The sequence below is a fragment of the Desmodus rotundus genome, chromosome 4, assembly GCF_022682495.2.
Source record: "Desmodus rotundus isolate HL8 chromosome 4, HLdesRot8A.1, whole genome shotgun sequence".
NCBI lineage: Eukaryota > Metazoa > Chordata > Mammalia > Chiroptera > Phyllostomidae > Desmodus > Desmodus rotundus.
This window is the reverse complement of record NC_071390.1, coordinates 68,300,807-68,328,793: the sequence shown is the minus strand read 5'-3', so window position 1 is coordinate 68,328,793 and position 27,987 is coordinate 68,300,807. Positions and strand designations below refer to the sequence as shown.

General features: G+C 37.1%; 1 protein-coding gene and 1 pseudogene across 4 annotated transcripts in view; both read left to right on the top strand.

Annotated features, from left to right (window-relative positions):
• The window catches only part of PARG (poly(ADP-ribose) glycohydrolase), a 222,384-nt gene that overhangs the window by 20,388 nt on the left and 174,009 nt on the right, over positions 1-27,987 (top strand). The window lies entirely within an intron of this gene.
• LOC112305575 (small ribosomal subunit protein eS12-like) lies at positions 1,030-2,236 on the top strand (annotated as a pseudogene).

Sequence of the window (27,987 nt, the reverse complement as noted above, 5' to 3'; positions counted from 1 at the left end):
CATAAAAGCTTATTTACATTTTACCTTGGCTTTTCTCACTCAGCATAATTCCTTTAAATACACCATTACTTTGTTACTTTTTATTGCTGAGTAGTATTTCATGATGTAGATGTATTTGTTTAACCATAGTCACATTTCAGGACATTAGGGTTGTTTCCAGTTTTTGGCTGTTACAACAGATCTACTGTGTATATACTATCATGCAGGTTTTTGCATGAATGTAAGTTCTTTTTTTTTTTTTTAATATATGTGTTCTTCTGCAGTTGGCTTTTTTAAAAGATTATTTATTTTTAGAGAGAGAGTAATGGAAGGAGAGAGGGAGAGAAACATCAATGTGTGGTTGCCTCTTGCACACCCCCTACTGGGGATCTAGCCCACAACCCAGGCATGTGCCCTGACTCGGAACTGAACTGGCAACCCTTTGGTTCACAGGCCGGTGCTCAATCTACTGAGCCACACCAGCCAGGGCCTGAACATAAATTTTTATTTCTCTGAGATAAGTGCCTAAGAGTGTGATGGTTGAATTATTTGATAAGTGTGTTTTCAGTTTTATAAGAAACTGCCAGTATGCTTTTGCTAAGTTAGTAAGCCTCTGAAAGAAAGATACTTTATATACAATATATTTTTACATTTTTTATTATTTTTTCTCACATTTTTAATTCATGTCATGTAGGTTTTATTTACTAATAATAGAAACTGTAAATAATTTTTGAAATGGGAACATTTTGAATTGAAATATTTTTCCATGTTACATAATTTTGATTTATCTAATCAAAGGTAAGCTGGTTAAACTTTGAACATTTTTTCATATACCTGTTGGCCATCTGTATATCCATTTTTTAATGGGATTGGGTGTTATGTTGTTGACTTGTATAAGTGATTTTTTTAGATATTAACCCCCATCGAAGGGGGTGTTTGCAAGTGTCTTCTCCCTTTTGGTTGTTTGCGTTGTTGTTTTGCTGAGAGTTTCTTTTGCTGTGCAGAAGCTTTTTAGTTTGATGTAGTCTCATTCATTTGCTTTTACTTCCCTTGCTTTTGAGGTTAAATTAATAAAATTCTCTCTGAATGGAAGGTCCATAAGTTGAGTACCTATGGTTTCTTCTGTCTAATTTATTGTTTTAGGTCTTATATTTAGGTCTTTGATTCAGAATTTTTGTGTATAGTGACAAATAGTAGCCTTGTTTTATATTTTTGTATTTGTCTTTCTAATTTTCCCAGCATCATTTGTTGAAGAAGCTTTCTTTTCTCCATTTTATGTTTTTGGCTTTTTTGTCAAAAAGTATTTGCCCATGTACATGTAGGTTTATTTCTAGCCTCTGAGTTCTGTTACTTTGGTATCTGTTTCTGTTTTTTTTGCCAATAACATTGTTTTGATTTTTGTCACTTTGTAGTGTAAATTGAAGTTAGGAAGTATGATATTTCTGGTTTTTGGTTTTTTTTTTCCTTCAGGATTGCTTTGGCTGTTCAGGGTGTTGTGTGGTTTCAAATAGAGCTGATGATATTTTGATCTATTGCTTTAAAAAATGCCATTGGGGCTCTTTGCCTGCAGCCATGGAGTTGTATGAGAGACAAGGCTTGGGTGTGTTCAAGATTCAACTCTTTGCATAACCCACCTACATGACTGAGGAAGGCATTGCTGCTGGAGGTGTAATACTCCTTTACAAGAGTTGCTGAAGACCACACTCATCCACAGTGCCTAGTGCATGGAATTCCTGAAGCTGCCAAAGCCTTAGGTACCAAGTTCACTTTTGTGTGCTTGCATCCAACTGTGATGAGCCTATGTATGTCAAGGTGATGGAGCTCTTTGTGCTGAACACCAAATGAAGCTAATTAAGGTTGATGACAATAAGAAACTAGGGCAGGGATGTCAAACTCATTTTCACCAGGGGTCACATCAGCCTCCTGGTTGCCTTCAAAGGGCCAACATAATTTTAGAACTATATAAATGTAACTATTCCTTAACTGTTAAGGAGTTGAAATTACATTCAGCCCTTTGAAGGCAACTGTGAGGCTAATGTGGCCTTAGGTAAAAATGAGTTTTGATACCCCTGAACTAGAGGAATTAGTGAGCCTTTGTAAAATCAACAGAGGGAAAACCTGGTGAAGTGGTTGGTTGCAGTTGTATAGTAGTTAAGGACTATGGCAAAGAGTCTCAGGCAAAGAATATCATTGAGGAGTACTTCAAATGCAAGAAATAAACTTGACTTTTGTTTAAAATAAATAAATGAATAAGTAAACAAAAAAAATACCATTGGGATTTTGATGAGGATTATATTAAACATATATATTACCTTGGGTAATATGTGCATTTTAACTATGTTGATTCTTCCAATCCATGAACATGGAATATCTTTTCATTTCTTGTTTCTTCGTCAATTTTTAAAAATAATGTCTTGTAGTTTTCAGTGTATAGGTTCTTCACTTCCTTTATTAAGTTATTGTTATTTGTTAAGTATTTTATTTTTTGTTGCAATTGCAAAATAAATTTCATTTTTTTCTTGGAATTTAATTGTTAGCGTATAGGAACATAGTGGATTTTTATACATTGAATTTGTATCCTGCAGCATTAACTGTATTTGTTTATTTTTCGAATAGATTTTTTGGTGGAATCTTTAGGGGTTTTGTATAAAGAATCATGTCATCTGCAAAAAGTGACAATTTTACTTCTTCATTCCCAATTTGATGGTCTTTTATTTCTTTCTCTTGTCTGATTGCTTTGGCTAGGACTTGCAGTACTATGTTGAATAATAGTGATAAGAATGGTCATTCTTGTCTTGTTCTTAAACTTAGAGAAAAACTTTCCATTTTTCATTATTGAATATGATATTAACTGTTTGTCATATATGGCCTTTATATGTTGAGGTACTTCTATACCTATTTTGATTAGCGTTTTAATCAAATGGATGTTGTATCTTGCCAAATGCTTTTTCTGCATCTATTATATGATCATATGATCTTAATCCTTTATTTTGTTAATGTGGTATATCATATTAATAAATTTGTATATTGCACTGTCCTTTTATCCCTGGAATGAACCTGACTTTATCATGATGTATTATCTCTTTAATGTGTGATACTTGATTTGCTAGTGTTTTGTTTAAGATTTTTGCATTTGTGTTCATCAGAGATATTGTTCTGTAGTGTTCTTTTTTGTGTTATCCTTGCCAGGTTTTGTTATCGGGGTAATTTGGCCTCATAAAATGTCTTAGGAAATATTGCCTCTTCTGAGTTTTTTTGGAAGAATTTGAGAAGGCTAGGTATTAAATCTTCCTCAAATGTTTGGTAGAATTTACTAGTAAAGCCATCTGATCCTGGACTTTTCTTTTTTGGGAGGTTTTTGCCAGTTTCTTTAATTTCCTTACTGTTGATCACTATATCTAGATTTACCAGTTCTTCGTAGTTTAGTCTAGGAAGGTTATATACAAGGTCTGGGAGAAGTAAGGCCTGCTTGAGTGTGGTTAGTAGGGTAATAATATGGGTGTAATAATTTATAGTCTTAATTTGAACATTTCACTTAAAATGTAATATGGTGTGCTTGAGTGTGTACTGTTGTGTTATGGAATTATATATCCCTTACGATTTTGTAATAAGAGATTTTGTAATAAAAAAGGGATGTTATTTGTGCCAGACCCTGTATTTCTAAGAACCTGTTTCTTCTAGGTTATTTAATTTGGTAACATACTATGTTTCATGTTAGTCTTTTAGGATCTTTTGTATTTTTGTAGTGTCCTTCCTAACTTGTCTTTCATTTGGGATTTTGTTTGGTTCTTTTCTCTTTTTTCTGTAGTGTGTCTAGCCAGAGGGCTGTCAATTTTATTAATGTTTTCAAAGAACCAGGGTTTTTTTGGTATTATATTTTTGTATAACCTCTTTGTTCTCTATTTCATTTAATTCTGCTCTAATTTTTATTATTTTCTTTCTTCTGCTGGCTTTGCATTGCATTTGTTCTTTTTTCCCCTACTTCTTTAAGATGTGATATTATGTTGTTTATTTGGGATATTTTTTGTTGCTTGAGATAGGCCTGTAATGATATAAACTTCCCTCTTATTGCTGCTTTCACTGCATCCAAAAGGTTTTGATAGTCTTGTTGTCATTCTCAGTTGTCTCTAAGTATCTTTTGATCACTCCTTCTGTTTTTTTCTTTGACCTATTCATGTTTTAATTGCATGCTGTTTAGTCTCCATGTATTTTTGGTTTTCCCCTGTTTTCTTTTGCAGTTGATTTCCAATTTCAAAGCATTGTGTCCTGACCTAGTGGCTCAGTTGGTTGGAACATCATTCCACACACCAAAATGTTGCAGATTTGATCCTTGGTCAGGGCATGTACCTAGGTTATAGGTTTGATCCCTGGTTGGGGTGTGTATTGGAGGCAACCAATTGATGTTTCTCTCCCAAATCAGTGTTTCTCTCCCTTCTCTTTCTCTCTCTAAAAATCAATAAACTTATCCTCTATTGAGGATTAGAAAAAAAAAAAGCATGTGGTCAGAGAATGTGCTTGGTATGATTTCAGCCTTCTTAATTTTGTTGAGGCTAGTTCTGTGTTCCTGTAACCACCTGCTGCCCATAGGCAATAACTCTGGAGACAGATTCTGGTAGAAAGGAAAGTGGAATTTTTATTTACTTAAAGATATAGACAGTAGATTTCCTTTTTTTTTAAATCTTCAAATACATTTTTTCATTGCTTAGAGAGAGAGAGAAACATCAGTGTGAGAGAGAAACATCAATTGGTTGCCTTCTTGTAAATACTCAGACTGGGGATGGAACGTGCAACCTGGGTAGGTGCTCTGACTGGAAATCGAACCTACAGCCTTGTGGCCTACAGATGACACTCCCACCAGCTGAGCCACACTGGCCAGGGCATAATCTAAATTCTTTTTTCTTAAGTATATAATCTTTATTATATTTCTTCCCATTACCATTTAGTCCTCTTATACCCCCCTTCCCCCAGCAGTCACCACACTGCTGTCCATATTCATGAGTCCTTTTTCCTTTTTGCTCAATCCCTTCACCACCATCCACCACCATCCACCACCCCCACTAGTTGTCGTCTGTTCTTTATCTATGAGTCTGTCTCTGTTTTGCTTGTTAGTTCAGTTTGTTCATTAGATTCCACATATGAGTGAAATCATATGGTATTTGTCTTTCTCTGACTGGCTTAATTCAGTTATCATGATATTCTCAAGGTCCATCCATACTCTTGCAAAGGGTAATATTTTCTTCTTTTTCATGGCTGAGTAGAATTCCATTGTGTAAATGTCCCACAGTTGTTTTATCCACTCATCTATTGATGGACACTTGGCTGCTTCCGTATCTTGGCAATTGTAAATAATGCTGCAATGAACATAGGGGTGCTTAAGTTCTTTCAAATTAGTGTTTTGGGTTCCTTTGGATATATTCCCAGAAGTGGGAATTCTAGGTCAAAAGGTAGATCCACTTTTAATTTTTCGAGGTATTTCCATACTGTTTCCACAGTGACTGCACCAATCTGCATTCCTACCAACAGTGCAAAAGGGTTCCCCTTTCTCACATCCTCACCAGCCCTTGTTTTTTGATTTATTGATGATAGCCATTCTGACAGGTATGAGATGGCATTTCATTGTGGTTTTCATTTGCATTTCTCTGATGATTAGTGACATGGAGCATATTTTCATATGTCTGTCGACCATCTGCATGTCCTCTTTGGAGAAGTGTCCATTCAGGTCCTTAGCCCATTTTTTAATTGCATAGTTTTTTGGTGTTGAATGTTGTAAGTACTTTATCAATTTTGGATATTAACCCCTTATCAGATGTATTGGTGTGTATGTTCCACCATTCCGTAGGTTGTCTTTTTGTTTTGTTAATGATACCCTTTGCTGTGCAAAACTTTTTTACTTCGATGTACTCCCAGGTGTTTATTTTTGCTTTTCTTTCCCTTGTCTGGGGAGATACATCCAATAAAAAATTTGTAAGAACTGTGTTCAAGATTTTGCTGCCTATGTTTTTTTCTAGGATTTTTATGGTTTGGGGTCTTAATATTTAAGTCTTTGATCCATTTTGAATTAATTATTGTGTGTGGTACAAGAAGGTGGTCTAGTTTCATTTTTCTGCATGTGTCTGTCCAGTTTTCCCAACACCATTTATTGAATAAACTAACTTTAGCCCATTGTATGTACCTGATTCCTCTGTCAAATATTTATTGACTGTAAAGTTATGGGTTTATTTCTGGGCTTTCTATTCTGCTCCAAAGATCTATGTGTCTGTTTTTATGCCAGTACCAGGCTGTTGTGATTACTATGCCCTTGTAGTATAGTTTGATATTAGGTAGTGTGATTCCTCCAACTTCGTTCTTCTTTCTCAGTATTGCTGTTGCTGTGTGGGGCCTTTTCTGGTTTCATCCAAATTTTTGAAATATTTGGTCTAGTTCTGTGAAGTATGTGATTGGAATCTTGATGGGAATTGTGTTGAATCTATAGATTGATTTGGGTAGTATGGACATTTTAATGATGTTAATTTGTCCCATCCATGAAGGTATGTGCTTCCACTTATTTGCATCTTTAATTTCTTTCTTCAGTGTCTTATAGTTTTCCAAGTACAGGTCTTTAACACCCTTGATTTGGTTTATTCCTAGGTATTTTATTCTTTTTTAAGCAATTTTGAATGGGATTGTTTTCTTAATTTTCCTTTCCATTAGTTTGTTATTGGCCTATAAAAATGCAGTGGATTTTTGGATATTAATTTTATATCCTGCTACTTTGCTGAGTTCATTTATCAGTTCTAGTAGCTTCTTGGTGGAATGTTTGGGGTTCTCTATGTACAGTATCATGTCATCTGCAAATAAAGACAGTTTTACTTCTTCTTTCCCAATTTGGATGACTTTTATTTCTTCTACTTGTCTGGTCGTTGTGGGTAGGACTTCCATTGCTATGTTGAATAAGAGGTGAAAGTGGACATCCCTGTCTTGTTTGTGATCTTAAGGGGAACTCACTTGTAGTTTTTGCCCATTGAGTATGATGCTGGCAGTGGGTTTGACATGTATGGCCTTCATGATGTTTAGGATGTTCCCTCTATTCCCAGTTTGCTGAGAGTTTTTATCATATATAGGTCTGGATTTTATGAAAAGCTTTTTCTGAATTCATTGATATAATCCTGTGATTTTTATCCTTCCTTTTGTTTATGTGGTGAATCACACTTATTGATTTGTGAATGTTGTATCATCCTTGAATTTCTGGAATAAATCCCACTTGATCATGGTGTATGATCTTTTTGATGCATTGCTGCATTCAGTTAGCTAATATTTTGTTGAGGATTTTGGCATCTATGTTCATCAGTGATATTGACTTATAATTTTCTTTCTTTGTAGTGTCTTTATCTGGTTTTTGATTTAGGATAATGCTGACCTCGTAAAATGAATTTGGGAGCCTTCCCTCCTCTTGAATATTATGAAATAGTTTGAAAAGCAGAGGTGTTAATTTCTTCTTGGTTTGATAAAATTCACCTGTGGAGCCATCTGGTACAGGGCTTTGTTTGTTGGGAGTTTTTTGATTACTACTTCAGTTTCGTTAGGTGTAGTCTATCTTCAGATTCTCTGATTTTTCCTGATTGATTTGTGGAAGAATTGTATGTTTTTCTCCATGTGATGTCTATTTCTCTGATTCTGTTCCTGTTCTAGTTGTTTGCTTAGTTTTTGTTTTCACTGTCTTTTCTTTTAAGTTCATTTGTTGATAGTTGTGAGTTTGTTGTCATTTTACTGTTCATATTTTTGATCTTCTTTTTCTTAAATAAGTACCTTTAACCTTTCATATAATTATGGCTTGGTGATGATGAACTCCTTTAACTTGACCTTATCTGGGAAGCACTTTATCTGCTCTTCCATTCTAAATGAAAGCTTTGCTGGATAGAGTAATCTTGGATGTAGGTCCTTGCCTTTCATGACTTGGAATACTTCTTTCCAGCCCCTTCTTGCCTATAAGGTTTCTTTTGAGAAATCAGCTGATAGTCTAATGGGCACTCTTTTGTAGGTAACTGTCTCCTTTTCTCTTGCTGCTTCTAAGATTCTCTCCTTATCTTTAATCTTGGGTAACTTATGATGATGTGTCTTGGTGTGTTCCTCTTTGGGTCCCACTTCTTTGGGACTCTGTGGGCTTCCTGGACTTCCTGGAAGTCCATTTCCTTTGCCAGATTGGGGAAGTTCTCCTTTATTATGTTTTCAAATAAGTTTTCAATTTCTTTGTCTTCCTCTTCTCCTTCTGGCACCCCTGTAATTAGGATATTGGAACGTTTCAGGTTGTCCCAGAGATTCCTCAGCCTCTCCTCATTTTTTTGAATTCTTGTTTCTTCATTTTGTTCTGGTTGAATGTTTCTTTCTTTCTGCTCCAAACCCTTGATTTGAGTCCTGGTTTCCTTCCTATCACTGTTGGTTCCCTGAATATTTTGCTTTATTTCATTTTGGGTATCTTTCATTTGTTCTTTCATTTTTCAACCAAGTTCAATCTGTTCTGTTAGCATTTTGATTACCAGGACTATAAATTCTCCAGGAGATGGTTGGCTATCTCCTCAGGGCTTAGCTCTCTTTCTGAAGCTTTGCTGTGTTCTTTCATTTGGGCCATATTTCTTTGTCTTGGTGCACCTGCTAAGTTGTAAGGGGGTGGGGCCTTAGGTGTTCACCAGGACAGGGCAACCCTCCCTCCTGCACTGCATCACTCCTTGTGGGGGAGGGGCCAGAGAGTGAACAGTGCAGCTGGCCTGATTCACTCTAGCCCCATTTTCCAACTAACTTGTGTGAGACTGGGAGTTTCTCTCACCTTGGGAACTTCCCTAATCCACAGTGAACTCTTGAGTCTGTTTCCCGTTCAGCCAGCCCTCCCCACATGCTCTGCCACCTCACCCGGGTTTCTCTCAGCCTGCTGGGCATCTTGCTGCAGGTTCTTACCGGTCAGGTTGTTCTGGTTGACTGTTTCTTTATATATTTAAGATGATTATTGACAGATGTTGAATACGTATGTAGTACCACTTTATTGTTAGACTGATTTTCTCTGGTTTATTTTCCTTTCTCGTTTTTTCCTTCTTAAAGCAAGCTCTTTAACATTCATTGCAGTATTCGTTTGATGTTAACAAACTCTTAGCTTTTTCTTGTCTGGAAAGCTCCTTATTTCTTGCTTGATTTTAAATGATAGCCTTGCTGGGTAAAGTAGCCTTGTTTGTAGGTCCATGCTTTTCATCACCTTGAATATTTCACACCATTCCGTTTGTCTTGTAATGTTTCTGTCTAACAATTAGACAGTTTAATTGTTACTCCCTTGTAGTTAACTACCTGCTTTTCTCTTTTAGCCTTTAGGATTCTCTCCTTATCTTTAAGCCTTGTCATTTTAATTATGATGTGTCTTGGTGTACCCATCTTTGGGCTCAACATTTTTGGGAGTTACTGAGCTTCCTGGACTTGTGTGACTTTTTCCTTCACCAGATTAGGGAAGTTTTCAGTCATTATTTCTTCAAATAGGTTCTCGATCCCTTGCTTAGTCTCTTCTCCTTCTGGTATTTTCATGATGCGGTGTTGTTATGCATCATGTTGTTCCAAAGTTTTCTTAAGCTCTCCTCATTCTCTGTAATTCTCTTTTCTCTTTGCTGCTCTGCTCAAATATTTTTTTTCTACCTTGTCTTCCAAATCACTGATGTGTTCCTCTGCTTTATCTAACTTACTGTTTTTCCCTTCCAGTGTATTATTTATGTCAGATATTGCATTCTTAATTTCTGACTGGTCCTTTTTTATGGTTTCTGTGTCTTTTTTCATGCTGTTGAGTATCCTTACAATCATACTGTAAACTCTCTATCTGATAATTTGCTTACTTCCATTTCATTTAGTTCTTTTGGAAAATTCTCTTGTTCATTCATTTGGCATCTAGTTCTTGTCTTCCCTTTTTGCCTGCTTTGTGTTTTCCAACTGATGTTGAATTAATCAGCCACTAATCCAATCAGTTAATCTAATCAATCTATAATTAGTAGTCAGGCTTAAGCACCAAAGGGTGGGGCAAAGTAATTCTTGTGGGTGGGGCTATTGCTTCCCCTCTGGAGATATCATTCAGTGAGGTGTGCTCTGCCTTAGAAGGATGGCCCCTGCATTGTGGGGGATGACTGAGTACATGGATCCTGGCAGCTGTTCCCTCAGTTCTCCCCCCAGAGCCACCAGTCCCAGACTCTCCTCAAGTGTCTCTAGTTCACTCTGCCCTCCCTTTGCTGGCCCTCAGGGAAGGTGGCTGTAAATACAATTTTGTCCTTTGGCCCTTTAAAAGGCTCCCTGCATCTCTAGGTGTCTCTCCCTGGCCAACATGACCCCTGCTGCTTTTCATAGCTGGATGTTCTGGGTTCCTTTCTGACTCTGGTGCTGTAGGCTGGAGAGCCCAGCTTGGCATTTAGACCCCACACTTCTTATGGGGAATCCCCCAGTTGCTGAAAAATTCCTCTGGCACTTCAGCTGCCGCCCATCAGAGCCCAGCCAGCCCTCTCAGGTCTCCTCCACACTCCGTACTAGTCATGTTGTGCTGAAGGGTTTTCTTCTGTCTGTCTGTGGTTGTAAGGTTTCTTTCCAGCTAGTGTCGAGTTGGTTATTCACGATGATTTCTCTACAGTTTAGTTGTAATTCTAGATTGATCCTGGGAGGTGGTTAGTGTAGCTTCTACTTACTTTTCCACCATCTTGGATCTCTCCAATATAGACAGTAAATTTCTTGATGCCCACACCAGTCCCCCGGAGGAGTGAGCCGTGGGCAGGTGGCAGCTGCAGCGGCTTCTTGCCTGGGGGAGGAGCATGGGGTTTGCCAGCCCTTGCTCCCCTGAGTCTGCTGGCCAAAGCCTCCCCAAGCCTGCCCACCTGAGCCTCATCCCCTTCCTTGTTATCCAGGCTCACTGCACTACACGATCGCCCTGGAGTACTTAGAGAGGGGACCCTCGAATGTTCCTAGGACACCCAGTCCCCTTGTCTGGGGCCCAGGAACTCACAGCCCCCTGGCCTTGAGGAAGGAGGGGACAATTCAAGAGAACAATGTTCCTACCTGTTCTCTTTTTAAAGGGTCTCCCAGAATCTCCCATGTGATCGAACCAATGGGAGGATATATTCCTCCCATCCAATCACTTTCCTGGTTTTTGGCTCCAGCCTGCATGCCTCTTTTTTCTGTATCATGTGCCGAAGGTCCCTCCTGCCAAGGTGATGCACACCTGTGTTGTCTTTGGCTCTATTCCACCCCTCTTCATTTCCTGGGAGGAAATGCCCCCCATTACAATCCAGTAATGGTCTATCCTTGAGACTGTTCCATGTGCACTAGAGAAGACTGTATAATCTGGTGTTACGGGATAAAAAGCTCTGTAAATGCCAGTTATGTTTATTTGGTCTAATGTGTCATTTAAGATCAGTATTTCTTTATTGATTTCTGTTTGGATGATGTATTTGGAGCTGTCAATCCAGTATTAAGGTCCCCAGCTATGATAGTGTTTTTGTCAGTTTCTCCCTTTAGTTATGTTGTAGTTGCTTTATATATTTCAGTGCACCCTCATTGGGTGCATATATATTCAGAAGTATTGCCTATTTTTGATGTTTTGTCCCCTTTATCATTATATAATGTCCATCTTTGGCTAGTGTTACCTTTTTTAATCTTGAAATCTGTTTGTCAATTATTACTATGGCTACATGTCTATTTGTTTGGAGAATTATTCTCTGCCCTTTCACTTTGAGTCTGTATTTGTTTTTGCAACTGAGATGTGTCTCCTGAAGGCAGCATATGGTTAGGTTTTGTTTTTTGACTCAATCTGCTACTCTGTACCTTGTTATTGGTGAGTTCAGTCCATTGACATTTAGGGTGATTATTGATGTATGAGGCTTGCCTATAGTCATTTTATTTTTTGTTTTCTGGTAGCTCTGTGTCTCCATTGTTTCTTTTTCCTTGTGTTTCTGCCTGTTATATTGGTTTGGTGGTATTCTATGATTTTTCCCCCTCTGTTTTTTCTTTTTTAATGTTATTGTCTCACTTCTGGATCTTTTGTGTGTGGTTACCATTATTAGGTTTATACAAAACGAAATTTAATATATATGGTAGTCTTTTGAAGTCAGCTTATCTCCATTACCCTTTGTGAATTCAGAGCTTCACTCCCTCTTCTTTTATGTTTTTGTTGTCACAAATTATCCATTTATGCTGTGTTCATTTTCAAATTGCATTAGCTTGTTTTCTTTTTTTAATGTTTTTACCTCCTTTAACCTTTATGTTATATTTAAGTTTATAATACCCTGTCCTGTAAAAAAGTTGCAATTTCCTGCTTCTCTGTTTGTTAGTTATTTTACTCATAGTTTTGTATATTTTTGTCTTTTTGTTTGAGGTGGAATTTCCCCCTTCAGTATTTCCTCTAATGGAGGGAGGTCTTGTGGTGCTAAATTTCCTCAACTTCTGTATGCGTGGGAAAAATCTTTATTTATCCTTCATAGCTAATGGACAGTTTTTGTGGATATATTATCCTTGGCTTGTTATTTCTCTATTTTCAACTGTGTGAACATTGGATTCCACTCTTTCCTAGTTTGTAGATTTTCTGCTGAAAAATCCACTAATAATCTAATGAGATTTCCTTTAGGTGTTACAGTCTTTCTTTCCTCCTGGCTATCTTGAGACTTCTTTCTTTGTCATTAATTTTGGACAGTTTTAATATAATGTGCCTTGCAGAAAGCCTTTTGGATTGAGATAAATAGGTATTCTGTTTGCTTCTTGGATTCTGGGATCCAGCTCTTTCCATAGGTTTGGGAAGTTCTCTTAAACTGTTTTTTTGAATAGGCTTTCTGTTCCCTTCTCTTTTCTCCTTGTGGAACACCCATTATTGTTATATTGCACTTTCCGATGGAGTCAGAAGTTCTGGTAGAGTTCTTTCATTTTTTTCTTTCTTTCTTTCTTTTTTTTTTTTTTTGGTACTCTCAAGTCTCTCTCTCTGTCCATCTGCATTACTTCTAGATCTCTGTCTTTGACATCACTAATTCTTTCCCCTCTCTGGTCAGCTCTGTTTCCTGTGCTTGCTAGTTCTTTCTTCATCTCTTTTATTGAGTTCTTCATCTCCAGAAGTTCTCTTTGTTTCTTTTTAAAAGTTTCAAGCTATTTGGTAAAGTACTCCTTTTGTTTGTTGATTTTATTTCTGAGTCCATTAACTGCCTGCATTTGTTTTTATTTTGGGGGGAACTTTTTCTTTTTTTAATAATATATATATTCTTGTTCAAGTACATTTGTCTCCCTTTTCACCCTACCACACGCACCCCACCTTACCCATCCCGGCCTCCCACCCACGAACCCATCCCCTTTGGCTTTGTCCATGTGTCCTTCATGCATGTTCCTTGATGGCCCTTCCCCCTTTATTACCTATTATCCCTCTACCTCCTTCTCTCTGATTACTGTCAGATTGTTCTTTGTTTCAATGTCTCTGGTTGTATTTTGCTTCTTTGTTTTATTAATTAGGTTTCACTTACAGGTGAGATCATATGGTATTTCTCTTTAACCGCTTCCCTTGTTTGACTTAAGCATAATGTTCTCCAGATCCATCGGTGCTGTCGTAGAGGGTAGAAGCTCCTCATTCTTTCTGCTGTGTAGTATTCCATTGTGTAAATATACCATAGTGGTTTTTTTAAAGATTTTTTTATTATTTATTTTTTTAGTATATTTTATTGATATACTATTGCAGTTGTCCCATTTTCTCCCATTTAGTCCTCTCCACTCTGCACCCTGCCTCCCACTAGCATTCCCCCCACCCTTAGTTCATGTCCATGGGTCATACATATAAGTTCTTCGGCTTCTACATTTCCTATATTATTCTTACCCTCCCCCTGTCTATTTTCTACCTACCATTTATGCTACTTAGTCTCTGTACCTTTCCTCCCTTTCTCCCCCTACTACTCCCCTGCTGATAACCCTCCATATGATCTCCATTTCTGTGATTCTGTTCCAGTTCTAGTTATTGCTTAGGTTTTTTTTTTTGTTTTTTTTTTTTAGGTTCAGTTGTTGATAACTGTGAGTTTGTTGTCATTTTATTGTTCATAGATTTTTATCTTTTTATTTTTCTTAGATAAGTCCCTTTAACATTTCATATAACAATAGCTTGGTGCTGATGAACTCCTTTAACTTGACCTTATCTGGGAAGCACCTTATCTGCCCTTCCCTTCTAAATGATAGCTTTGCTGGATAGAGTAATCTTGGATTTGGGCCCTTGCCTTTCATGACTTGGAATACTTCTTTCCAGACCCTTCTTGCCTATAAGGTTTCTTTTGAGAAATCAGCTGATAGTCTAATGGGCACTCCTTTTCTCTTGCTGCTTTTAAGATTCTCTCTTTATTTTTAATCTTTGGTAATGTAATTATGATGTGTCTTGGTGTGTGCTTACTTGGGTCCAACTCTTTGGGACTCTGAGCTTCCTGGACTTCCTGGAAGTCTATTTCCTTTGCCAGATTGGGGAAGTGCTCCTTCATTGTGTTTTCAAGTAAGTTTTCAATTTCTTGCTCTTTGTCTTCTCCTCTGGCATCCCTATGATTCAGATGTTGGAACATTGAAAGTTGTCCCATAAGTTCCTAAGCCTCCTCATTTTTTTGAATTCTCGTTTCTTCATTCTGTTCTGGTTGAATGTTTCTTTCTTCCTTCTGGTCCACACTGTTGATTTGAGTACTGATTTCCTTCCCATCACTGTTGGTTCCCTGTGCATTTTCCTTTATTTCACTTTGCATAACCTTCATTTTTTCCTCTATTTTGTGACTATACTCAATCATTTCTGTGAGCCTCCAAATTACCAGTGTTTTGAACTGTGCATCTGATAGGTTGGCTATCTCTTTGTTACTTAGTTGTATTTTTTCTGGAACTTTGATCTGTTCTTTCATATGGGCTGTTTTTTTTTGTCTTGTACTGCCTGTAGGTTGTGAGGGGTAGATCCTTAGGTGTTTACCAGGGCTGGGAAACCCACATCACTGCGTGGTGGGGTTGTATGTGAGGGAGGGGTCCGAGAGGGAACAATGCCACTTGTTCAGCTCTCTGCCAGCTTTCAGTCACTTCCCCCGCTACCCACAAGCAAAGTGGGCACTTCTGGTGCTGATTCCCTGGTGGGTAGTTTTGTGTACATTCTAGGACCCTGTGAGTCTCTCCAGTGAATTCTCCTGTAAGGCTGGGAGTTTTTCCCGCCGCCTCAACCTCACAGGTTTTTCAGTCAGAGGTTTTGAGGCTTTCTTTCCCCACACTGGAACCCTGGGTTGCACTGTCTGTCTCGCTCCTGGTTTATCTGCATGCAAATGTATCTCCCGCTCTGCTAGCCGCCTTGCCTGCCACCGGTTCTCTAGCCGCTGCCTTGCCAGAAGTCCTGTCCATCCTGCTGCCCATCTCTGCCCCTCTTACTGGTCTGGATGAGTGTTTCTTCTTTAACTCCTTGGTTGTCAGACTTCCATACAGTTCGATTTTCTGTCAGTCCTGGTTGTTTTTTGTTTTTAAATTTGTTGTTCTCCTTGTTGTGGTTGTGTGAGGAGGCACAGTGTGCCTACCTAGTTCTCCATCTTGGCCGGAAGTCCTAACTGCGTATATTTTTTCTTGTGTCTTGTTTAGATTTTTCAGAAATGCAGTCTGGAGTTCTGTCATTTAAATCACATATTTGTGTGTCTTTAAATTTGTTTTCTGGGGATTTAAATTTTTTTTCCCTGGATACCTTATTGCCTTGGTTATTCATGGTATTTGATGTGTTGTTTTTCTGCCTTGGCATCAATTGGAATGAAGTGTTCGCTTTTTTTTTTTAAAGAGTGGTACTTTTCTATTCAGTAGGTTGGTAAGAAGTCTTTCTTCTGTTTTCCACTAGGTGGCACTGAAGGTTTTTTTTAGTTTCTTTTACATTGTTCAGGTTTCTCAGATCTCTTGCTGGGTGGTAGAAATGCCTTGTATTTGCTGGGCAGATAGGGGTCTCCTTTCTGACCAGGTCTCCTAAGTCTCAGTGCACCACCCCTGTGGAGCAGTGTGGTGGGAGATACGGTCAGAGGCTGTGAAATTCCAGCACTGTTCGCTGCAAACCAGAAGATGCCAGCAGCACTGTGCTGCCAGAGGTGTCCTTGGTGTCCCCACTGGGCTCAGTGCCTGGCTGGGTGATCTAGGGGAGGCCAGCTGGTGCATTTGTGGCATTGTTTTCCTCCCAGTAATGCTGACTGCCATACCTCAGCTGTCTCACGTCTGTATCCCCACCCTGTCACAGGGATTAACTGTAGCATTCTCCCTCTGCTGCTCAGGGAAAAATGCTTCTGCCTCTCCAGTTCTCGGAGCTGCAGTGAATGTACTGTGTTGTCAGATACTTAGGGCTACAGCCTCTTCTGGAGCCTGCTGCTTTATCTGGGAAGGTGGGGGGAAGTGGCAAGGTTACCCCGCTGCCCCAACACACACCCTGCTTTGTTTTCCTACCTGGCAGTGATCACCACCAGACAACCATGGTTGCATCTCTACCCTTTCTCTCCGCCTCAGCCACTGGGCTTAACTGCAAAATGTACTGATCACTCGGGCAGGAATGCTTACGCTTATTTTATCTCTCTGCTCCTCTGACCTGCAGTTGGCAACCTGATTTCTTCCTATGAGGAGACCTGCAATGAATTCCCAGCTATGTGAGACTGCATTTCTGATGGGTTCTTTAGATGCTGTTGCTGCTGCTGGCTCAGGGACCACACTTTGAGAACTCCTACTGGAAAAAAGATCATATACAATTAGAAATGAGAATCATGGGTTCTTAGTCTCAATTCTATGTAGCTTTGGAGAAGCTGATCCTCATTTAGTTTCCTCATTTGTTACATTGACAAAATAACCACTTTATCTACCTTAATGGCATATTTTAAGGATCCAGCTAACTAATGTATCTGAAATTATTTTTAAAACTGTAGAGTGGTAATCAAATAAGTTGTTATTTTTTACCTCTAAAAACTGGCCACTTAAAAAAAATTTTTTTTTATCATTGACATATCTAAATTGCAGAAAACTTGGACAATACAAAAACAGAAAAACAGTAAAGATTGCCGGTGATTTTGCTACCCAGAAACAACCACATTTTAACATTAAAAAAAATGTAATTCTATCCACCTATGCAGATTGAATGTGGATTTTATAAAATGTCATTGTTTTACAATGAATATCTTGGTACCTGAATCTTTCGTGTTATTGATTATTTCCTCAGAATAAATGCCTAGGAATATAATTATTGGATCAAAAGATGTGTTGGTTTAAGGCCTTTGACACATACTGCCAATTTACTTTCTTAGAAGGTTGTGCTAATTTTCAGTTCTCAGTTCGGTAGTGTGTGAGAGTCCCACATAAGTGTGCCTTCCTCAGTATATTTACTTGCAAAGTGGGCTAATGCATAAAACACACTGTATACTGTCTTCTGCATAGTAAGAGCTTAACATGTTTGTTAAATTTGTTGCATAGGAAAATACACCTATAATATTCAAGCTTCTTTGCAAAGCAGATTTTGGTTATGATAAAATTAAGATTTTTTAGCAATTATGTTGTATCAATGTGGGATACTACATTTTAATGATATTACTTCTCAGACTCCGAATAAGTAATTTTACTAATAAAACATGGGCTTCATAATATAAATTACAAATTTGATATTTGCTTTAAAAATTTGAGATTATTTTTCTCCTGGGTGTACCCTCTATGTTTTTTACAGACCTAAGAAAATGTGTTCAGTTACTTTTGAGGGAATGAGAAAAAAAAGGACATGCTGTTTATTGAGGACATACATGTATCAAAAGGAATATATGAAATCTGTCCAGAAGGTATCCAGCCATATAATATGAAAAATAGAGACATTTATTGAAGAAGATACAAGATATAAGAAACATTGTATACAGGGTAGTGACACCTTGGTCCCCTTCAAAGTAGGCACCTTGGGACCTCACCCTGTTCTCCCAGTTGCCATGTCATATTTTTCTGAATCTCATCGATGGTCTGAAATCTCTTCCCTTTCAAAGGTGATTTTAGTTTTGGGAAAAGCCAGGAATTGTAGGGTGCCAAATCTGGGCTGTCAGGGGACTGACTCACCTGGGTGATTTGATGTTTTGCCAAAAAACTCTGTACAAGACATGATGCATGAGCAAGTGCATTGTTGTGATGAAGCTGCCAATCACCAGTTGCCCATAGCTGTGGCCTTCTGAATCATCCGAATAGTTTCTAACAGGTGTGAGGTGGTATCTCATTGTAGTTTTGATTTGCATTTACCTAATAGCTGGTGAAGTTCAACATCTTTTCATACACCTGTTGGCCGTTTGCATGTGTTCTTGGAAGAGGTGTTTGTTCAGGTCCTCTGCCCCCTCCCCTTCTTTTAAATCCCCACTGGAAGACATGTTTATTGATTTAGAGAGAGAGGAAAGGAGGGAGAAAGAGAGGGAGAGAAACATCATTGTGAGACAGAAATACCAATCAATTGCCTCTTGTATGTGCCCCAATCAGGGACCTAACCTGCGGCCTAGGCACGTGCCCTGACTGGGAATTGAACCTGTGACCTTTCGGTTTATGGGATGATATTCTAAGCAACTGAGCCACACTACCCAGGGCTCCTCTGCCCATTTTTAAATTGGATTGTTTGTTTGTTTGGTGTCGAGTTTTATGAGGTTTTTTTTAAAAAAATTATTGATTATGCTATTATAGTTGTCCTATTTCCCCCCTTCATTAGAGTTCTTTATATATATGGATGTTAACCCCTTGTTGGAGCTGTTTGCAAATATCTCCTATTTGATTGGTTGCCTTTTTGTTTTTTTTGCAGTGCAGCAGCTTCTTAGTTTGATATAGTCCCATTCATTCATTTTTGCCTTTAATTCTCTTGCCTTTGGGGTCAAATTCATAAAATGTTCTCTTTGACCAACAGCCGTAATTTTAGTACCTGTTTCCTTCTATGTAATTTATTGTTTCAGATCTTATATTTAGGTCTTTGATCCAATTTGGGTTAATTTTTGTACATGGGGACAAACTCTAATCTAGTTTCTTGCATGGGGCTTTCTGATTTTCCCAGCACCATTTATTGATGAGGATTTCTTTACTCCATTGTGTGTGTTTTGGCTCTTTTGTCAAAAATTATTTACCTATATACATGTGGTTTTATTTCTGGGCTCTCAATTCTGTTCCATTGTTCTATGTGTCTGTTTTTCTGCCAGTACTGTGCTGTTTTGTTTATTGTAGCTCTGTTGTATAATTTGAAGTCAGGTGGTGTGATACCTTCAGCTTTGTTCTTTATTTTCTCAGGATTGCTTTGGCTATGTGGGGTCTTTTGTAGTTCCATACAAGTCTGATGGTTTTTTTCTTTAAAAAATGCCATTGAGATTTTGGTGGATATTGCATTAAATATGTGTATTGCTTTGGGTAATATGGCCATTTTAACTTTTGATTCTTCCAATCCATGAATATAGGGTTTCTTTCCATTTCATTGTGTCTTTTTCAATCTCTTTATTTTTATTCTTTTAGTTGCACTTGCAAAAGGTATAGGTTTTTTTGTTTTTTTTTCTCATTTCTTTTCCTGAAGTTTCGTTGTTAGTATATAGGAAAGCTGTGGGGTTTTTGGTACATTGATTTTGTATCCTGCAATGTTACTGTATTTATTTATTGTTTCCAATAGTGTATGTATGGAGTCTTTAGGCTGTTCTATATGTAAAGTCATTAATCTGCAAAAAGAGACAATTTTACTTCTTTGTCAACCCAATTTGGATTTCTTTCTCTTGTCTGATTACTCTGGCTAGAACTTCCAGAACTATGTTGAATAAGAGCGGTGATAGTGGCATCCTTTTCTTGTTCCTGATATTAGAAGAAAAGCTTTCAGATTTTCACCATTGAGTATGATACTGGGTGAGGGTTTGCCATTATGGCCCTTATTATGTTGAGGTACTTTCCTCCTACACCTATTTTAATGATATTTTAATTATATATGGATATTGTATCTTATCAAATGCTTTTTCTGCATTTATTGATTAGGTCATGTGATTTTTATTCCTTATTTTATTAATGTGGTATATATTACGTTGATTGATTTTTGTATGTTGAACCATCCTTGTGATGCTAGAATGAACCCCACTCTACTGTGATGTATTATTTTCTTAAAGGATTGTTGTACTTGATGTGCTAGTATTTTGTTTAGGATTTTTGCATTTGTATTCATCAGAACTGTTGATCTGTAGTTTTCTTTTTTTATGTTACTCTTGGCAGATTTTGCTATCAGGATTATGTTGGCCTCGTAAATGTGTTAGGAAGTGTTGTCTATTCCTCAATATTTTGGTAGAGTTTGAGAAGTGTTAGGTATCAAATCTTCCTTGAATGTTTGGTAGAATTCACCATTGAAGCCATCTTGTCCTGGATTTGAATTTTTTGGGAGACTTTTGATGGTGGTTTCAATTTCTTTACTGTTCATTGGTCTATTTAGATTTTCAGTTCATTATGATTCATGTTACAAAGGTTCTATGTTTCGAAGAATTTACCCATTTCTTCTAGGGTATTGAATATGGTGAAATATAGTCTTTCATAGTATTCAAGTGTGATCCTTGTTATATTTATCATATCTGTGGTAACTTCTCTTTCATTTTGGATTTTGTTTATATGGGTCTTCCTCTTTTTTCCTTAGTGAGTCTAGCTAGGGGTTTGTCAATTTTAGTAATCTTTTCAAAGAACCAGTTCTTTGTTGTATTAGTTTTTTATATAGTCTTTTTTTCTCTATTTCATTCAATTCTGCTGTCATTTTTATTATTTCCTTTCTTTTGCTGACTTTGAGTTGCTTTTGTTCTTCCTATTCTAGTTCTTTAAGATGTAATGTTAGGTTGTTTACTTGCAATTTCTCTTGTTTCTTGAGATAAGCCTGTAATGATACAAATTTACCTCTTATTACTGCTTTCACTGCTTTATAGATGTTTTGATATGTCATGCTGCCATTTTCATTTGTCTCTATGTAGCTCTTGATACACTTTTTATTTCTTCTTTGACCTGGTCATTTTTTTGTAGTGTGTTTTTTTTTTTAATCCTCACTTGAGGATTTTTTTTTTTTTTTTGATCTTAGAGAGAGAGGAAGGGAGAGAGAGAGAAACGTTTATGTGAAAGAGAAATAACAATTGGTTGCCTCCCATACACACCCAGATTGGGGATAGAACCTTCAACCTGTATATGTGCCCTGACTGGGAGTTGAACCCATAACTTTTAGTGTATGGGATGATGCTCCAACCAACTGAGCCACCCAGCCAGGGTTAATAGTATGTAGTTTAATCTCTCCGTATTTGTGGGTTTCTTTACTTTCTTCTTGCAGTTGGTTTCTAATTTCAAGGCTATGTACCCAGAGTGTGTGCTTGATATAATTTCAATCTTCTTCTTTTTTTTTTTTTTTTTTTTATGAGACTAGTTTTGTGACCCAACATATTGACTATCCTGGCACTTCTCTCACAGATTAGATTTATGAAAAGGAAAGTTTTATATATACAGTAGTTATTTTTTTTTCCTGAATACATCTGATATCCATCCTCCTTTACAAATTCAGACCTTTATCCCCTTCTCTTTTATGTTTCTGTTGTCACAAATTATCTCTGTTTATGCTGTAAATTTTTTGGTGACCTTAATCACAGTTTTGTGACCTTTTGTTTTTTGTTTCAGATAGACTGACCCCCTTGAGTATTTCCTGAAATGGAGGTCTTGTGATAAATTCCCTCAGCTTCTGTATGTTTGGAAAATTCTTTATTTCTTTTTCATATTTAAAGGATAACTTTGCTGGATATACTATTCTTGACTGGTAATTTCTCTTTCAGTAGCTTGAATATTTGGTTCTACTCTCTTCTGAGTTGTAGAGTTTTTGCTGAGAAGTTTCATGATAACCTAATTGGCTTTCCTTTTTGGGTTAATTTCTTCTTTTCCCTGACTGCCTTGATATTGTTTGTCATTAATTTTTAACTATTTTAAAACAGTGTGCCTTGGAGAAGGCTTCTTTGGATTGACGTACCAAGGTGTTCCTTCTTAGATTTGAGGATCTGGCTCTTCCCATAGGTTTGGGGAATTCTCGTCAACTGTTTAGTAGAATCTCCGTTCCCTTCTCTTACTCTCTCTCTTTTTTTTTTTTTCTGGTATGCCTGTTATTCATATATTGCTCTTTTTGATGGAATTAGATCTCATAGATTTCTTTCATTTTTTATGCTCAAATCTCTCTCTTCTTTTCTCTGTCATTTCTAGATTTCTATCTTTAATATTACTAATTCTTTCCTCCAGCCAGTCCATTCTATTTCCTGTGCTTGCTAGTTCATTCTTGATCTCTTTTATTGAGTTCTTCATCTCCAGAATTTGTTTGGTTCTTTTTTAATGTTTTGATCTCTTTGGTAAAGTACTCATCGTGTTTGTTTATTTTTTTTAAAGATTTTATTTATTTATTTATTTTTAGAGAGAGGAGAAGGGAGGGAGAAAGAGAAGGAAACATCAAAGTGTGATTGCCTCTCATATACCCCCTACTGGGGACTCAGCCTGCAACACAGGCATATGCCCTGACTAGGACTTGAACCAGTGACCCTTTGGTTCACAGGCTGGCACTCCATCCACTGAGCCACACCAGCCAGGGCATGTTTATTATTTGTTTTCTGACTGCATTAAATTGCCTGTCTGTATTTTCTCATAGCTCATTAGGTATTGTCAGAACTGCTAACTTGAATTCCCTGTCATTGATATCACATATTTCTGTATGTTTAAGTTTGCTTTCTGGAGATTTTTTTTTCATTTTCTTTCTGAGCTGACTCACTATCTTGGTAATTCATGGTATTTGATGGATTCCTTTCTGTATAGGCATCTTTGTATGAGTGGCACTTCTCTAGCAGAGTAATACAAGGAGGTCTTTCTATTATTTTCTAGTGGGTGGCACTGAATCACAAGTTTTTTGCTCTCTGAAATCCCAATGCTCGTCTTCCATCACACCTCTGACTATGGGTTAGTGTAGTTGCCATGTGTGAGGGTTCGGTTGGCTGGGGGAACCTGGCTGCCTTCTTTGTTTTACCCAACTTTGGACCTCTGCGGTGTCCCTCTTGCTCCTCAACCCCCGACAGGTCTCAGTGTGCACCCTTTGTTCAGGGAATAAAGTGATTCTCTAGTGCTAGTTCCGGGGTTTCCAGTTAATGTGCTGGGCCACCACACACCAAGGGCAAAGGGAGGCAAGCTCTGGAAGTCTATGGGGCAGAGTAGCAGGCTCTGAGGTTTTGTTTCTCTTTCTGGAATGTCTGCTGCCCAACACCTGGGGCAGCACTCCAGTGCTGTGTCCTTGCCCAGGTCTCTGGACATGGCCATAGCTCATACTGTTCACTCTTGCAGGAATGCCCACCAAATGTCTTTGCTTGTTCCAGCTGGAGGGAATACCAGCCACAGCTGGTTCTGCCTCTCTCTGGGCTGAGTCCTACCTTGAGCTCCCAGCTGCAGAGCTGTGTCCATGGCTCATCTCTATTCTTTTCCCTTTTTACCTCCCCGATTTGTTCCCACTTACCCACCTTTCCCATCCTTTAATGAGTGGATCTTTTCAGGCTTGCCTGTACATTCAGCAGGGAATTCTTTGTTGAATTATAGCTGTTCAAATTGTTGAAACTTCAAGCAGAGAGACCAAGCTGATTTCTCACGATACTATTTCTCTGACATCACTATGCTGTGAACTTTCACGTGCAGTTTTTGTGTGGGCGTATGTTTTCAGTTCTCTTGGTGTGTGTGTGTGTGTGTGTGTGTGTGTATAATTAGGAATTACTGGGTTATGTAGTAATTCTGTTGAACATTTTAAGGAATTGCCAAACTGTTTTCCAATGTAGATGCAGTCCTACCAGCAGTGCATAAGGGTTCCAGTTTCTACCATCCTCATTCATTATTGTGTGCCCTTTTGATTTGAACCATTCTAGGTGGTGTGAGGTAGTATCATTGTAGTTTGAGTTGTCATTAAATGAGAAATGATGTTGAACATCTTTTCATGTGCTTATCAGTTGTTTGTGTATGTTCTTTTGAGAAATATCCATTCAAATACTTCCTTCTTTTTAAACATTGGGTTATGTGTCTTTTTATAGAGTTGTAAGTGTTCTATATATATTCTGGATGCATGTTTCTTATCAGATAAATATTTTCCAGATATTTTCCTCCATTTTGTGGGTTGTGTTTTCATTTCCTTGGTGGTGGCCTTTGAAGCACAAACGTTTTTAATGTTGACAAAGTCTAATATATCTACTTTTTCCTTTCGTTTCTATTTCTAGTGTCAGGTCTAAGAACATAATCCAAGGTTGTAAAGATTTACTTCTATGTTTTCTTCTAAGACTTTTATGTTTTTAACTTTTAAGTCCATGACCCATGTTATTATTTTTATATACGGTGTAAATTAGGTGTCTAATTTTATTGTTTTTCATGTGACTAGTCATTTTGTATTAATTTACATATATATATGTGAGGTAAAAGTGTCATTTTATTATTTTGCATATATCTCTGGTTGTCCCAGCATTATTTGTTGAGAAGACTAATCTGTCCCTATTAAATTGTCTTGGCACCTTTTCAAAAACCAGTTGCCCATAAACATGAGTGTTTATTTCTGGCTTCTCAATTTTATGTTAATGATCATGTGTGTATCTTTAACAGAGTCTTAATTACTGTAGCTTTATAGTAACTTTTAAATTGGACAGTGTGAGTCCTCTAATTTTGTTCTTTTTCTAGTTTATTTTGGCAACTTGTAATGTTTTGCATTTCCATGTGAATTTTAGGGTCAGCTAGTTAATTTCTACAAAAAGTTAGCTGTGAGAAGCAATTTTTATAATCGTATTAATAGAATCAAAACTAATTCTGCATCTTGAGATAGGAACAGTGATTTCAGTGTACCTTTTCAAGCCTTTGACTCATGTGATGTTTAAAGGTAGGCCTAAAGTAAGTAAAAGCCTATGCCTGTATCAGAATATCCTTGAATCTAGATATCTCTCATAAAGAAATGTAATTTATGATACAATGAAAAGTTGACCAAACTGATATAATCTTTTGTCACTTAAATTATAAAATATAGGTGGTCTATTTGCATTTTGTAATTTTCCAGGATTAAAGTGGACACAGTTATTAATTTTGGTAAGAAGTAATGTTAAAGTTGATACTTTGTGATGGTAGTAAAATGTGCCATGGGTTAAAATACCTCTGTCACCTCACTATGAGGCAAAGTAGTCATGCTTCCCCTTCTTTTTAATCAGACTTCTCTAATAGGACCTTGTTTCCCCTTTAATCTGGTGGCCTTGTCTAGAAGCATTTCTTTAAGGGTAATATATAGCAGTTTTGGTGTGTTAGTGTAGGTCATAAATATGATGTGATTACCAAGGTGCTGATGATAGTTTTACAGTTTTTTAGAGAGTGGAGTCATTGCATTTTTGACTTTCTGATTTCATTTATTTTGTAAATATCCAGACGGTTGGAGGAGTCCCCACAGCTGTACTTTATTCATTTGTTAGTATTTCCTTTAAGTTTTGCCTATATATATAGTATTTTGTAGTTATCTCCAAATATAAAAGTATATTCAAAATGTTTTATGGGATTTTATAAAGTCTATGTTAGTTTCATTTTTAGCCTTAATAGTTACATAATATTCCACCGAGTGGATTTATCATTTGCTCAACTGTTCCAGTGTTAGAGATTTAAGGAAACCTATTTGTGAAAGAATACCTAGAGATTCAAGGATTTTCTTTTTCTTTTTCTTGTAAGATTTTATTTATTTATTTTTAGAGAGAGGAGAAGGGAGGGAGAAAAAGAGAGAAACATCAATGTGTGGTTGCCTCTCGAGCACCCCCTACTGGGGGCCTGCCCTGGCCCACAACCCAGACATGTGCCCTGACTGGGAATCAAACCAGTGACCCTTTGGTTCTTAGGCCAGCACTCAATCCACTGAGCCACACCAGCCAGGGCAAGGATTTTCTTCTTTGTGATTTTTTTTTTATTCTGTCATTGTCAGTATACTTAACAGAAGACCACTCGTGTGTAATACAGTTGTTTGTTTTTCTGTCTAATAAACCTCCAAAGGTATTATATAGAACTTTACCATTTCATGCCTCACAGGAATAACATTGCCCAGACTGCAGTGCTTAGTGAGAAGTAAGTATTAGTCGTGTATGTGGGAGGGGTTGGAGGAAAAAAAGATCTTTTAGTGCAAGGTAGACAATTGTTTGGCTAGATTTTAAATTATAAATGAATTATAAATGAATTATTAATTCATTTTTTATAAATGAATTAATACAAAAAACAATATATATATTTGTTTTGCATTACCTATGTCCACATTTTGCAGTCAGGGTACTTCTTTTAGAGGGATTCTTAAATGTTGCTTATTAACAGTATTTGAGAATGTTTTTTTTAAAAAGATTTTATTTATTTATTTTTGGAGAGAGGGAAGTGGGAGAGAAGAGAAACATCAATGTGTCAGAGAATCATCAATGATTGCTTCTTGCACGCCCCCAACCAGGGGCTTGGCCAGCAACCCAGGCAGATGCCGTAACCGGGAATCGAACTGGGGACATTTTGGTTTGCATAATGATGCCCAACCCACTGAGCCACTCCAATCAGGATGTATTTGGAAATTCTTAAGTGTCACATTGAGCCCTGAGTGGCTTTCTTAAGAGAAAAAGATGAAGTTCAAATTAGACATCAATGTTAATATTTTACAATTAAGTTTATGTGGGGGGCTGTTAATATTTATGTCTTTAAAACATTGCTTTGGCTAATTCTGTGAGTAATAGATTTTGTAACCTGAACTGCCTAAAACAGGAATCATTAATATTAACAGTCATTTAGTGTGATTCCATGTTATAGTTACTACCTGTATCATAGCATCTAATGCAAGAAGCAAGAGACCCGGAATCCTGGTAATCCTGCAGTGTGAACATCCTTATTTGTAATGGAAGTGAAGAGTATTCCCTAAGCTTTTTTATGTTGTTAGGGCCCAGCAAAGATCACAGAGATCAATCTGTTATTTTGTAATTTATAGTTAAATATTTAGGTGCTGCTCAGTCGAAATGGCTATTATTTAGTGTTTTTCTCATCTTGAGTGCTAATATTGGTTTTCACTGCCAGCTGTTGAAAGTGCTAGGAACAAATAATCTGAGTTTTATGGCTCTCCTGTGTGGTGTTCCACAAAATTAAATTCAAGCACTTCAATACTTTGTATTCTGAATGGATCGATATACTTATTGCTGGCATTTTCCACAGGAAAGTTTAACAAAATGTCCTATATTTTAGAAAAGGTTCTGTATTAATATATTTTAGGGGTGTTTTAAATACTTCCGTCTTACACCACCTGTGACACTATTTTCATTCCTAGTGAATTAACTTGTGAAACTTACATAGAATGGAAGCCACAGTGATTAAAGATGGGTGTGGGGATTCTGTTTAAGAGAGGTTCCTTCTGTTTGTCTAATCTTGGCTTTTATTTCTCTACGTGGATGGTAGTTTAAAAATGGGTGTTTGCTTTATAATTTTCTTTATCATGCATATAGATTTTATGTACTTTTTGGATATATATTTCATAATAAATGTAAATGTTAACTTATTCAGTATAGAGAGCCTTAAATTCTAAAATTAATTGCTATAGTAAACTTTTTCAGCAAATGTGTTAGTTGTTCACAGGAAACTTAAGGTTTTAGCGACTATTTTATTTTTCTTTCCATATTTAGTTTTATGTCTGAAACAGGAAAGATAGGAATGAATAGGCCTCTTTTTTCCTCATTTCTGTTGATTTATCCATAAGGCTGCCATAAATAACAAAATGAGGGTGTTTTTGGTTTTGTTTTTTAAAAGTAATCTGTGACTGTCACAAGAGTGAGAGTGAGGAATACGGGAATGAGAGGGCATTTAAAAATAAAAAATGGAAAAATTTATGGCTTAAAGTAGAAGGGTTTTATTTCCATTGTTAGGTTATTAATATATTCCTCTTAGAAGCCACAACTTTTCTTTGTAAATATAGCATGAAATCTATACCTCAAGTCATACATACACACACAAAAATTC